Below are 12252 nucleotides of genomic sequence, written 5' to 3' on the forward strand. Positions count from 1 at the left end.
CTGCCCATTCATTTGTGCATTAGCAACATATTACTAAGTATTCAATCATAATAAAGTACTACCCAGGAACGGTTCTGTCTCAGCAACAAAGTAATTACTCATTGTTAACTGTGAATAAGCAAGTAATGATTTTATTTATGGTCGGCATGGTAACACTATAGATGAGGAAACACTAATTCACATGTGTATTAGCCCCATATTACACTGTTATTCATCAGTATTATGCACCTATTGGCGTGTTATTACATCTTATTAACAGTAAATAAAGAAGTCATTTGTTGGCTATTAGGTAATATGTGTTACATTTTGCTTTCAGTTTTCATACTGGTACAGGAAATATGATCTAAACAAATCTCTTTTTTTTTTTTTAAAGCTGCACCACTAAGATGATAGGAAACTAGTAGCCCCAGCTTTTTGGTTCAATGAGCTCAGCTCATGAGCACAAACATGAAGTGGAACTAGCTTGTTGCTGCATTAGATTCTGCTTGGTGCCTTCAAGACAACAGCAAACTCTACCCAAGTTTATCAATGAATAATGCAATCCACTTCCCCCTCTCTGGTTTTATGCTCCAAATATTCAAATACGGACCAAGTGGTGCCAAAGCTTGAGTGAACACTTGTGAATGATCTTTCTCAGCTTTTAAACCGCTGAGTTTCTCGCTTCCCTCCATCAACTCATGTGTTCTAATCTGCAGTCGGTCAGAAACAGATGTGTCGTTCTGACTTTTAACCTGGAACTAGCTTCTCTCCACGGGTGGGGATCTGCTCTCATGAAAGAAGGTGCTTTTCCTCATCCGGAGAAAGCATCATACTTTGCTTCCCTCTTTGTTTTTGGAGTTCTTTCACAGCGCACACAATAGTCCCCTCTCGTCTCGCCCTGCGTGGCAAACCCTTTCAAACGGGAAGCTCCGGGTCACTTTCCCTTGCCAAGTTTTGCAGCCTGCCATGTTGTCTATTCTGCTCAGCTATTTAAAAAATGTTGAATATCAACAATGGCCTTCACGGCTGCATTGTCAACTTTTGTATGAAGCAATCTTGACTGAATGAGATGGGTCCCAGAGCAGGGAGCGCTCAGCTGCAGTGTTCACTTCCACAGCAGCGACTGGCCGGCACTCTCGCTCTCTTTCTTTCTCTGGGAGCCTCCACGGTGGTCGGGTCTGCGGGCGTGAATGGCTGCAGGAGCTGGGCCCAGGATGTCACTGCTTTCTCTGCTTATTCCCGGCGGCACGCTCTCCCGGGCCTGCTGACAGCCAGCTGTTGAAGGTGTGTCTGACTGGAGGGAAACAGCAGTCTTGGAACCAGTCGCTGCCTGGTGAGTGTCCTCAATTTTCTGGACCGAGTGGGAGGAGGAGGGTGATAGTAAAGAGAGGGAGGGAGTGTTGAGGGAGACCACGCACTGGGATTTGCATGGTGCCAGTCGCTGCTCTTTATTATTTACACAAACTTTAACTAATTGGCTCCTCAATAAATCACGGTGACTTTCATTTGAGACTTATTCAGACAATGAGTTTCATTTCACTTAAATGTATTAATGTGCTGCTTTTAATAATTTTACGAGACAAATCGAATGCATATTTATTTGTGTGTAACATTGGGAAATGGGTGAAATATAGTTGTTATTGTAAACACTATGTTTAACTATAATTAATAATAATAATAACAATAAGTTCTGTATTAAGAATACACAGTTTTGATGAACTAAACCTGCCTTCTCCTATTATGGTGACCTGTAACTGATACTGCAGTGTTGTCATATGTTGAGTATTAACTAAAAATGGTAATAAGTTGATTCAAATATTGCTTATTACGCAGTATACAAATTCACACTATATTACTAAATTATGTATGATGACTTAATAAACAGAAAATATTCAATATAACAATAATAAATTATCATTAATTAATAAATGTAAAACTTTAATTACAGTTAAAATGTATAAAATATTATTACCAATTTGTTATGAAGAAAAAAAAAACAATTTTTGTTTTTATTGTTTTGGTTTTTATTTTATGTGTCTAAATTCTAAAATGGATGAGAGACTTCCCGGCTTAATACGGCGCATGAGTGTTTATAGAAGAACATACATCTATGTTTGTGCTTAAGTGAAGAGTCAGGCGAACGTCGGCAGATAATAGAAGCTCTGTCTCTTTGTCCTGCTGTCAGCCGGGACGATGGCGAAGCTGCAAATCGCTCTCATGCTGCAGCATCTCGTATGTTTCCCTGACATATCAGTCTGTGGAGCAATAAGCCGTCAGCTCCACAATTCCCCGCACTCCTTCACTGCTGGTGTGTGTGTGTGTCTGGACAGGATCTCTTATACCATGAGATGATGTAAACAAGAATTTACATTTAACTACTGTTGAATTTCAACTTGATCTTTTTGGACTGTTGACTGATGATAAATCCAAGAGTGAAATAAAATACTTTTTTTATTTTGACTTTAAAAAATGTTGTATTTCTCAAGCCATAAATATTTTTATTTTTGAACTCTCTCTATGCTTATGTAATTATTTATGCTTATAATAATAATAATAATAATAATAATAATAATAATAATAATAATAATAATAATAATAATATATTTCAAATGCAAGTTTGTTGAACTTCACTTCATAGTCGTTGAGACTATAATTAGAATTGGGTTTAATTATATATTTTGTCACATTCTGAATTCTTATTTGTTGTGGCATTCAGTAACATGATGCTGTTTGTGATTGTTTGTTGTTTTTTACTGATACTTCTGCTTCTCCTGTTTTTATTTATTTTTATTTATGTGTCGTCCCTTTTGGGGGGAATAAACAGTTGTTCATCGCGTAGTACAGGTACCTGCTTTGCTTTGCATATGACAAGAACAACAGAGTAAAATAATATAGAAACCTGTCAAATGAAATCAAAATAACTATACAATTTAATAAATGCATACAACAAAATATTTACGTTTAGGTTCATTAAAAGAGTAATAATTTTGTAATTATTATGGGTTTTTTTTTCACATTTGAGTAAAGAAGTCACCGTGATATTGTTCCAAAAGAAATGAACAAAAACAAGTGGAAATATTTCAGCTGTTTGACTCCTCAGAAGAATGCATCACCTTGCATTCCTGAGTTATTTGCACACCCATATGTATTTACTCGATGTGTTTGTGAGGAAGTCGTAGTCAAACATGGCAACAAGCTGCTATATTTGAGCGCGAATGTTTACACGTTTCCGACTGTTGACATTGACAGCGCTAATATTTACATTAAAGGTAAGTGTTGGGGCGACCTGACTTCTCGGGGATCCTGGCCGTCCTCCGCTTGACCTCTCTGAGCTCTACCCAAGGCAAGGTGACCAATTTCACGGCAACCATCCATTATCTTGTCAACACAGCCGGCGTCCCACCTCAGCTCGCTCCTCTCCCAAAAGACCGGCCGTAATGAACGCAGGCAATAATCACGCCGCTCATCTGGTCAGGCTCAAGGTAATTAATATATTTAGAGGGCGATGGCTAACTCTTAATTGAATGATTCCTCTTTTATTAATGAGTCTGATGGCGGCCACATTTATCGGCTTTATCAAGCGGCCGCCACGCCACGCAGCTTCAGCGCTTCCCGCCAACTGGGGCGGCTAATTGTGCTGGAGACTGATGTATCAATTCAAGCTTGTTTGTTTCTTCACCTGAGATCCAATAAATCACCTCCTGTCACTGACCAGTTTTAGGGTCTTTACCAGCCCTCATCTATAAGCTATTAATGCTGGGCGCTCTTGTATACTCATCCTGCCGATAACAAGCTAGCAGCATCAATCACGCTGATTTTATTGAATTAATTCAAGTTATTCTTGGGATTAATTGTGCATTTTCACAATATTATCTTAAACTAATGAAGGCTTTGACAAAGAAGCTGTTTTCTTTAAGAGGGGTAGATTAGTGGGATCTCAATTATGGCTAAAACAAAAGAGGCCCTTTTTTGCTTGGGCATGCAAAAATACCGACTCAGCACTTTCTCCCAAACAGGAAACAGAGAAAGTTCCTATTGTTTTTAGGAAAACTGAACATGGCAATGATTCAAAAGATACATGGGGAATAATGAGCGCGGTAATTAGCCAGTCAGGCGGTTAAAAGAGCTTAATACGATCATCTCAGTGAGGTGCGTGATAATGACAGACACAAGGCTTTGGGGATGCTGACTGACGATCACAAGCACAAAAAAACTGTCTTTTGTTGTAGATTCCGTCCGTCTGAGGAGCGCTGCGGTACGTAAGCAAGCGAAGTTTGGAGTTGGCAAACACACGCGTGGTCACGTGACGCCCTCGCTCAACAGTGGAGCTGAATTTAGGGCGGGGGGTCGAGGGGGCTTGAGCTTTACAGAGAAAATACTGTCCAAGAGTCTGAACTTTTTCCTGTCCAGATCAGCAGAAAGCAGATTATTTTTAACTAATAATGTATAAATAATACATCAATGAAAATATTTATTTATTTATATTTTCACCGCATTTGCTATCACTCTGTTTGATGAGTGCAACTAGATTGACAAATGCTTTTATCCTGCTGTTATTTATTTATTTATTTTTAAACCCAAAATGTGTATTTCTAAGGAGTTAATGTCACGTATTGTATATACATGTATATACATACACGTATTTCGCAACACACACGCACATTCACATGCTGGACTGTTGTTGTTTGTTTTGTTTATTTTACTTTTTTCTTATCTTTATTTGTACTATTGTATTGTATGTTATCTATCTATCTATCGATCACGTTTCATGTTTGGAATGCCTGGCGTTGCTATGATATTTGGGCTGCAAAGCAAATCCTTGTGGTATATAGTCAACGTCCCTACACAATACAAATCCTATGATGCATAGCGGCAACAAATGCAGCGCTTTACTTGCTTTATATTTGTAAACATGACCTCAAAAGTGGCTCACTACCAGTCTCTGCTGGATGACTGAGCTCAGTTTGACAGACATTTTGATTGATGGCTTTAAACTCTTCGACTTGTGAACCGTATGTTTCGGCGCATCTCAGTGCCACCCCCACTAGGTTGAGAAAAGATCCCAGCAAAACTTCCTTTCTATCACGGAAGTCTTCCCTGTGGTTTCCTAGAGTGCCCATGGCTGAAGCTAATCCCTGGCTCCAACATTCACATGCAAATGTCTGGTCATCTTATTGATTAAGAGGCACAAACAAGCGGTCAGGATCCGCGTGGCCAAAGACAAGTCATGGGCCTCCTGAGATTTGTGAAATGACACAATATAAATGCCAGCAAGTGGACATTAGGAGCTTGACCTGTGGAGGAGGTGGGTAGTGAGTCGTGGATTCTGAGATCGGTATGAGGTTTTGAAGGATCTAGAAGTCACTGCAGCAGGATGGAAGTGACCAACAACCAGGTCTGTGGCTCGTGACACGACTGAAGTTGAGAGAATGCGTGTGACAAGTCTGCCGAAGAAACCTTCACCCGCACAGAATTTTAATAGCCCCAAATTGAATCCAGGTTTCCTCTTCAAGACTCTTCGTGCTATTTTTTGATCCATTGAAACAACATTTTGTTAAAATCCTGTTCATAATGGGCCAATAAATAAACAATATTAGAGGCTTATTGACAAAAATGAGACTTCAGAGACTATGGGATTTTAGAGACTCTAAAATGAGATCTGAGATGGTTACGTTTCCCTCTAAAGTCAGGTGGAACTGGCTCTACCAACCCGAGGCAGCTACAGCCTCCATAGGGAAAAGTAGACTTTTGAAATGTTCCATCAGAAATAGTAGACAAAAAAACAAAAACAAACAGTCCTCAGCAGAGACGGGAGCATGATAACTCTTCAGTACTACATTACCATGATGAGTTTTTAGTGCAAGACAGCTAATAAAAGAGAGAGAACTGGTGACAAACTAAAGGTCCGAGGCCCAAATGCAGCACGCCAAGTCAACCCCTGTGGCCCCCAGCAGCTTGGAATGCACTTTGTTGATTCCCAGTTAAAATCAGCACTAAGTTACAGGTCCCTATCGATGGAGTATTTGAGATTTGCATCTGAGGATTTCGATGTCAATGAATTCGGAAACTTTAAAAACAGACACACGAGAGACGAAAAAGTTGAGTTTGTTTGTGTTTCAAGGTGAAAAAGTGAAGTGTCTTCGTGTGATGAGTCACTCGGTGGTAAAGGAGATTCATTTATGTACTTTACAGCGATAACGGAGCTAAATATAGCCGGCATGTCATCGGTCTCTGATGAGTGCAAATCTTGTTTGGCTGGAAAACTTGGAAATATCGCCCCTTGTGTGGCTGAGTTTCTGCACCAGAAACCTTTGCTACTCGCTTATGAGTGACTGGAGTTTCATATTTGGTTGCACCTAACACCAAATTCCTCGAAGCAACTGGTAGAAAAACTAGAAAAAAATACTACTGCGACCGGAACATGTGTTTTATAATGACTGGAATATATTCTCCCTATCTGAAGGAGGAAGAAAAAGAAATGTCTTCAGGCTCACGATAGACTGGGATTATCCCTTGGAGCTGCAGGTGTAGAGACAATGGTGTCACGGTCATGTTTCATACAGAAACATAACAGGTATATTTGTGTGTATTATTTTGATCTGACCTTCTTGAATTCTATATGTCTCACGCATATGTGAGAGACTCAAAGTAGATTCAAAAGCCAAGACGGTGCGAAGGATGTTTGTAGTGACAAAAAGCAAATATAGTCTGAGAAGAAAAAAAGTTTTCACAGCACTGATATTGGAGAAAACTGAGGTAAAAATTAGAATGTTCTGCTTAATCGCGACTGCTAACGGTTATGGGATCCCCAATTGACTCGCTCGCTTTTTTAAATTTCCATTTAACGCTTCATATCCCAGATGTTTTTATCGGAGCTCTTCACAGGATCTGCTCTGTGTGTGAGAAATGACCCGACCGCGGCAAATCATCCCCAAATCATTTGAGCTTCATTAGTCAATGAGCAGCGCCGATAAACGCTGGCGTCCATTATGGCGAATCTGAGGATCCGTGATGATATAAAGTGCACTTGTGTGTAATTTTGTGGGTGTTTATGTGGCGAGAACACTCGCTCTAATTGATGACAAGCGGAAGGTGATGGAGTGCGAAACTCTTCCTTTGGCTAAGTGAGATGGAGCGCAGTGCTGGGTGGTCACGCCTTGTCTGCTCCTAGTTAAAGAGATTACACTGGGTGTGTGTCAGCAACCTTGGCCTTGCTCACGCTCACACACACACACACAGGAGCATAATGAGGAAGGACATGCTTGGGCTGCTGGGGAGAAAAAGAGGCTGAAGTCGGAGGAAAACAGCTTCATGCTTGTTGTTTTACAAGCTCAATAAGTGCGACAGTTACATTCCTCAGAGCTGGAGACGCTGAGTGCAGCCGGAGCGCGTCAAGGTTCGATTCCCTCCCCGCAAACACAATGACAACACAACTCCGGAGGCAAGAATGCGGTGCTCTCCATTAGCAGACGGGCCTCCTGTAAAAAAAAATAAAAAAAAATCAATGAATCTCTCTGCTGAGTCTCTTTTTTTCTTTTGAAGGTTTGAGTGACGTTTGTTTCCTTCACCTGATGAGCGACCTGTGACCTTCAGATGATCCTTCAAAATGTGGTGAGTTTATGAATCTGTCTGAGCTGCAAGAAACTAGTGAAAACACACAGATCGATACAGGGATCAATACAGAGAGGGAACACAGTTACTGGCTAATCCAAGTTTGAATGAACACAGTATGGATGATAAAAGATTCGGACATGCAACTAAATTGTTCGAGAGTTAATAATTATATTTCTCATAAAATATCTTGCACCTTTTAAATGTCATGATGTAACTGGGGCTGGTTAAAAAAAAATTAACTAGTACATAGCACATTAATATACAAGCAGTGAAGGAAATATTTCTTATTTGCGCGGAGAGGTTGAGCCCATATTTTGCTCTTATAAATATGTGAATTGGGAATTTTTATTTCATGAGATCAGTAGATTTTTTTTAAATGCAGTAAACACACAGCAAAAAAAATAATAATATAAATAAATAAATAAAAAATTCCATTTTAGACTGAAAGGGACATGTATTTATTTATTTCCCCCGTTTCTGGATTTCTGAATGAATGATAAAAAATGTGACTATAGTTCTGAAATACTGATTATGGCATCTCTCCTTCAGGTACTTCATAAAAAACAGGCACAAATTAATATTGTAAAATTAGTAGCAGAAGAAGCATTCAATCAGTAGTGAAAAATACATATATTATTATATACCTGTTTCATACATTAAGATCAATTAATATATTTTATTAATTAATTGCATGCTGTGGTAATAATAAAATACTAGTTATGAATTAAATATTCGAAGCATGAATTCAAGTATTAAAATAAAAATACAAATAAAAGATTCAATTATTTCTATCATTATTTTTAATGTGTGCTTTGATAATAAATGTAGAAGCAAATCAAATAATATTAATTACTATTATTTAGTTTTTAATTTCCTCTAATTTTATATTTAATACAATGTACATGAAGTCCTGTATCAGGCTCATAGAAAAGCATTTGTGAAAATTACTAAAATATATATATTTTTAAATGAGAAAGAAGTAGGAGAAGAGCGACCTGTGAAAGCATCAACCTTAATTTAATTTGCTGTACCATTGTTTTGTGGGTCAACTATGTCACTAGTGTCAGCAGGACGAACCACACTCCTCTGTGTGTACACAAAGGGGTGATAATGCTTCTACTTTTATTCTCCCAAATGAGCCGTGAATATTATTTTACCTGTGTGTGGAAGTGGGAGGACGTGGAGTATTCACGCAGACACAATGGGAACAGCAGACCGTGCGTAAATCGCATCTTCATTTGCATTCCGGGCCCCTCCAAAAAAAAAAAAAAAAAAATCATGCAAATCTTAATGAGACACATTCCATTGTGGCAGTAATTGAAAAGCCATTCTTTGTTAATTACTTTGCTCAAAGGCCTTGTACCCAGTCACTGGGCCGAAACAAAAAATAAGTTATTGATGCCACAGGATGCAGGTTTGGAACACAGTTTCTAATAATGCAGATGATTCACATGCGCTGCGTGGTGGAGTCACAGCTCCTCACCTGCTCCTAAAAGTTTAGCAAAACACACAAGTGTGTACCAAACACCCAGCTACTGTCCACCGATGCCAGCCTCCAAATATTCAACTTTCACCACTGACAATTGAAATGATCCGGCCATATAAGCTCCATTGAAGCTGCGGACACACAGGGGATTGAACCGTCGTCAATAGTGGGATTAAAGCCCTTTTGTGTGACATTAGTCCGAAGAAAAGGTTTTAATTCCCCTTTAAATCTCTGGGCAAATATAACCAACATTTGGATCCATTTTAAGCCACATTGACACCCTAAATATATAAAGAGCAGTTGCAGCTTCACATGATCTCATTCACAGCTCAGGAGGGATGAAATTTAGGCCAAACCTGCCTGAGTGTTTTGCTCAAGGGCAGGCTAGGCAACATCCAACCGTTACCTGGAATAAACATTTAATTCAGATTTCAAAAGAAATATGTAAAGTTGACACATCCTCAGATCAGTGTTTCACCTCAGCTGTTTGGTTCTCATGCCTCATATTAAGCAACGTGTTGAGCACCTGCAGCACTCACTTCATGAGTCACGTGACTGTCCGAACTCTTACTTTGGACTCAACAGTTGCCATTAAATGCAACATATTTTTGTTAGCGTGTCACTTAGTTAGTCAGTTATTTTGAAGTCACTGCTTCATAGAAGCATCATTGATGTCACAAGTCATAGAACATTGACTGAGCTACTTTACACTGGGGTGAAAGAAGCTTTGTCAGTGATGCACTGCCTCCACTTTATCAACATTGAACCATTCTATTCCCTTGTACTTTTCTCTCTTGTGCCATCGTTGGAGAGATTTGGCCTTAAATAAATGCCACACATTCTATACGCTATATATTTTCCCCTGCTTTCTTGTTACATTTTTTGTCAATGAATGGCGTTTCTGTTGAGCCTTTACTGTCGGAGAATAAAGGCTCATCTATACGCAGGGGCCGTTAGAATTGAATAAAGTCTAAATAACTACAATGAAGCAAAGCACATACTTTAAAAGCGACGCACTTGGTGCTCATGCGCGACATATTCAAGGCGATGATGAGCAGGTCTTCGCCCCCTCCTCCTCCTCACCATCAGGTCCAAATATTTCCCAACATCCAGCAGTGCGCTCCTCCAGGCCCGAGGGCCCCCGGCTCTCTGTGCTGGTGGTCTCCGTCCCTTAATTAGGAAATTAGCCGCACAGAAGCCCTCATTACCAAACCCCGGGTTACTACTCCTGGTGTCCCCCAACCCTCCTCCTCCTCCCCCCCCCCGGTCTCCCCCTCTGCTACCGGTCCATTTCCATAAGAAGATTACAAGCGGATCAGTATTGAGATGAGCGCAGATAAACAAATAACTGGTCCCGCAGAATTAAACCCGCGCTAATTGGAGCGGAGTTTTTATTGCGCTCGCGGCGCGTGAAACGCCCCATTGATGGAGGAAATTAAACTGATGACCGAGAGCATTTTTTCTTATTTAAATCACGTTTGACTTTATGTGGAAATATGTGCTGCTACTGCGCGCCATAAACGTGTCCAGGGGTGGCCATAATTCACTTTTTACTGGTGTCAAAGTACTTGATTCTTGCTGTAATATGTTTATTACATATGTTATTACATAAATAATTAATTAGTAATAAATAATTAGTAAATATTTAAACGCATTTTATTTGATAACGTAATCTTTATTATATGGTGTTTCATTTTTCAGTTGTCATCTGCTCGTTTTGTTAAATATAACAGTGCCTGAACGCTTGTGTTGCAAATTGAATGTATTAAAATAAATGTGTATACAATTTAAATAAATAATAAATGGTTGAATTAAATTATTTTGGAATTGTTTGCTATATTTATATTTTTTATTTTAATTTATGGAACATGTATTTATTAGCGTTTGCTATAATAGAATGCGGTTCTTGCAGTCAAAATCCATTCAGCAGCTTTGCCCATTGATGCACATATAAAAGACAATATTTATTTCATTTTTGGTGGAGAAACAAAATAGGAGTGAGGTAGTAGGAGTAGTAGTAGTATGAAATGAATTATTATCGAATGAAAGGTCAATGGTTTGAATGTGTTCAGTTTTTAATTAAATAAAATAGTTTGATAATCCAAGATCAACTGGCGTCATTGAAACTCTTGACATAAACAAAATCTATGTCCAAGAAAATACAAATGCCACACGGTGAAAGTAACAATAATTACTTGCAATTGTTAAAAAACATTTTATGTTGTGTTATTATTTTTAAACATTTTAATGTATTTTTTTTATAATAAAGGGAGTAAAATGGGAAATAGACACCCCGTTTGTTCGTAAGAAAAGGTGATTATATTTCTTCAACATGACGAAGACAGTTATAAGACTAATACATTTCTTGTATTTATTAAATTAATTATAAGGTTGCGTACGCTTGATCATTCGATTGAGATTATCTTTTTAATATCAATTTCTGGCAACTATGTTTTCCCAAATGTGCCTGGTCATGAAACAAGTGTCACTAACGACACCGTTATTAATCCCCTTATGAATTAATGTAATCCAGACAGGTTAAATAATTGATCTGCATCTGCGTTCATTTCCAGTTTCTGTTTCCCAACGTTACGCGAGCGCTCGTTTTGGTTGGTGGGGCCTTCGCTCTGTCGGAGAGAGAGAGAGAGGGAGAGAGAGGACACCCCCCGAACACCCCCGAAAATAAAAATATGCACAAACCAGTGGAGTCCCCGCCGAGCGGGAGCAGATCCCGGAGGTGTTAATGGTGATTCTCGATGGCCCATCGAGCTTCGGTCATTTGCATGTGAGGTTGCTCTCTGCCGCTCGCCGCTCCAGTTTCTGTCGCGGGGCCGCGTTTCTGCTCCTTTGCGACTCCACACATGCAAATGGAAGAGTCGCGCTGGAGAAATCATTAACACCAAACCCACAGCAAACACCAGCTTCACTTAAAATATATGTATAAAAAAAAACAAGCCTGTTTTTCTTCCCTCCCAAAGTTGAAGGTGGTTCCACTATTGTTCACAAGAGGGCGCTGAGGGATTAAAAGTTTCCCCCTCAAGTGGCGTGGAACACGCAGATGACGGGCTCCGCGGGCTCCGCTTCGGTTCTACTCAGTGACCACATGGAGCATCCTGGACTTCCCACTGGAGACAAGCTCATCTTTCAAACTATTCCAACACAATTTATGTCTC

At 39.4% G+C, this 12252-nt stretch overlaps 1 long non-coding RNA gene across 1 annotated transcript in view; it reads left to right on the plus strand.

The window, feature by feature from the left end:
- Window positions 1–1105: 1105 nt before the first annotated feature.
- The window catches only part of LOC128767537 (uncharacterized), a 35444-nt gene continuing 24297 nt past the window's right edge, over window positions 1106–12252 (plus strand). Inside the window, exons 1-2 of the long non-coding RNA XR_008416131.1 lie at window positions 1106–1312; window positions 7522–7590. This is a non-coding gene — a long non-coding RNA (uncharacterized LOC128767537). The remainder of the gene's footprint in view (window positions 1313–7521; window positions 7591–12252) is intronic.

Source organism: Synchiropus splendidus, chromosome 11 (genome assembly GCF_027744825.2).
Source record: "Synchiropus splendidus isolate RoL2022-P1 chromosome 11, RoL_Sspl_1.0, whole genome shotgun sequence".
NCBI classification, from domain to species: Eukaryota; Metazoa; Chordata; class Actinopteri; order Syngnathiformes; family Callionymidae; genus Synchiropus; species Synchiropus splendidus.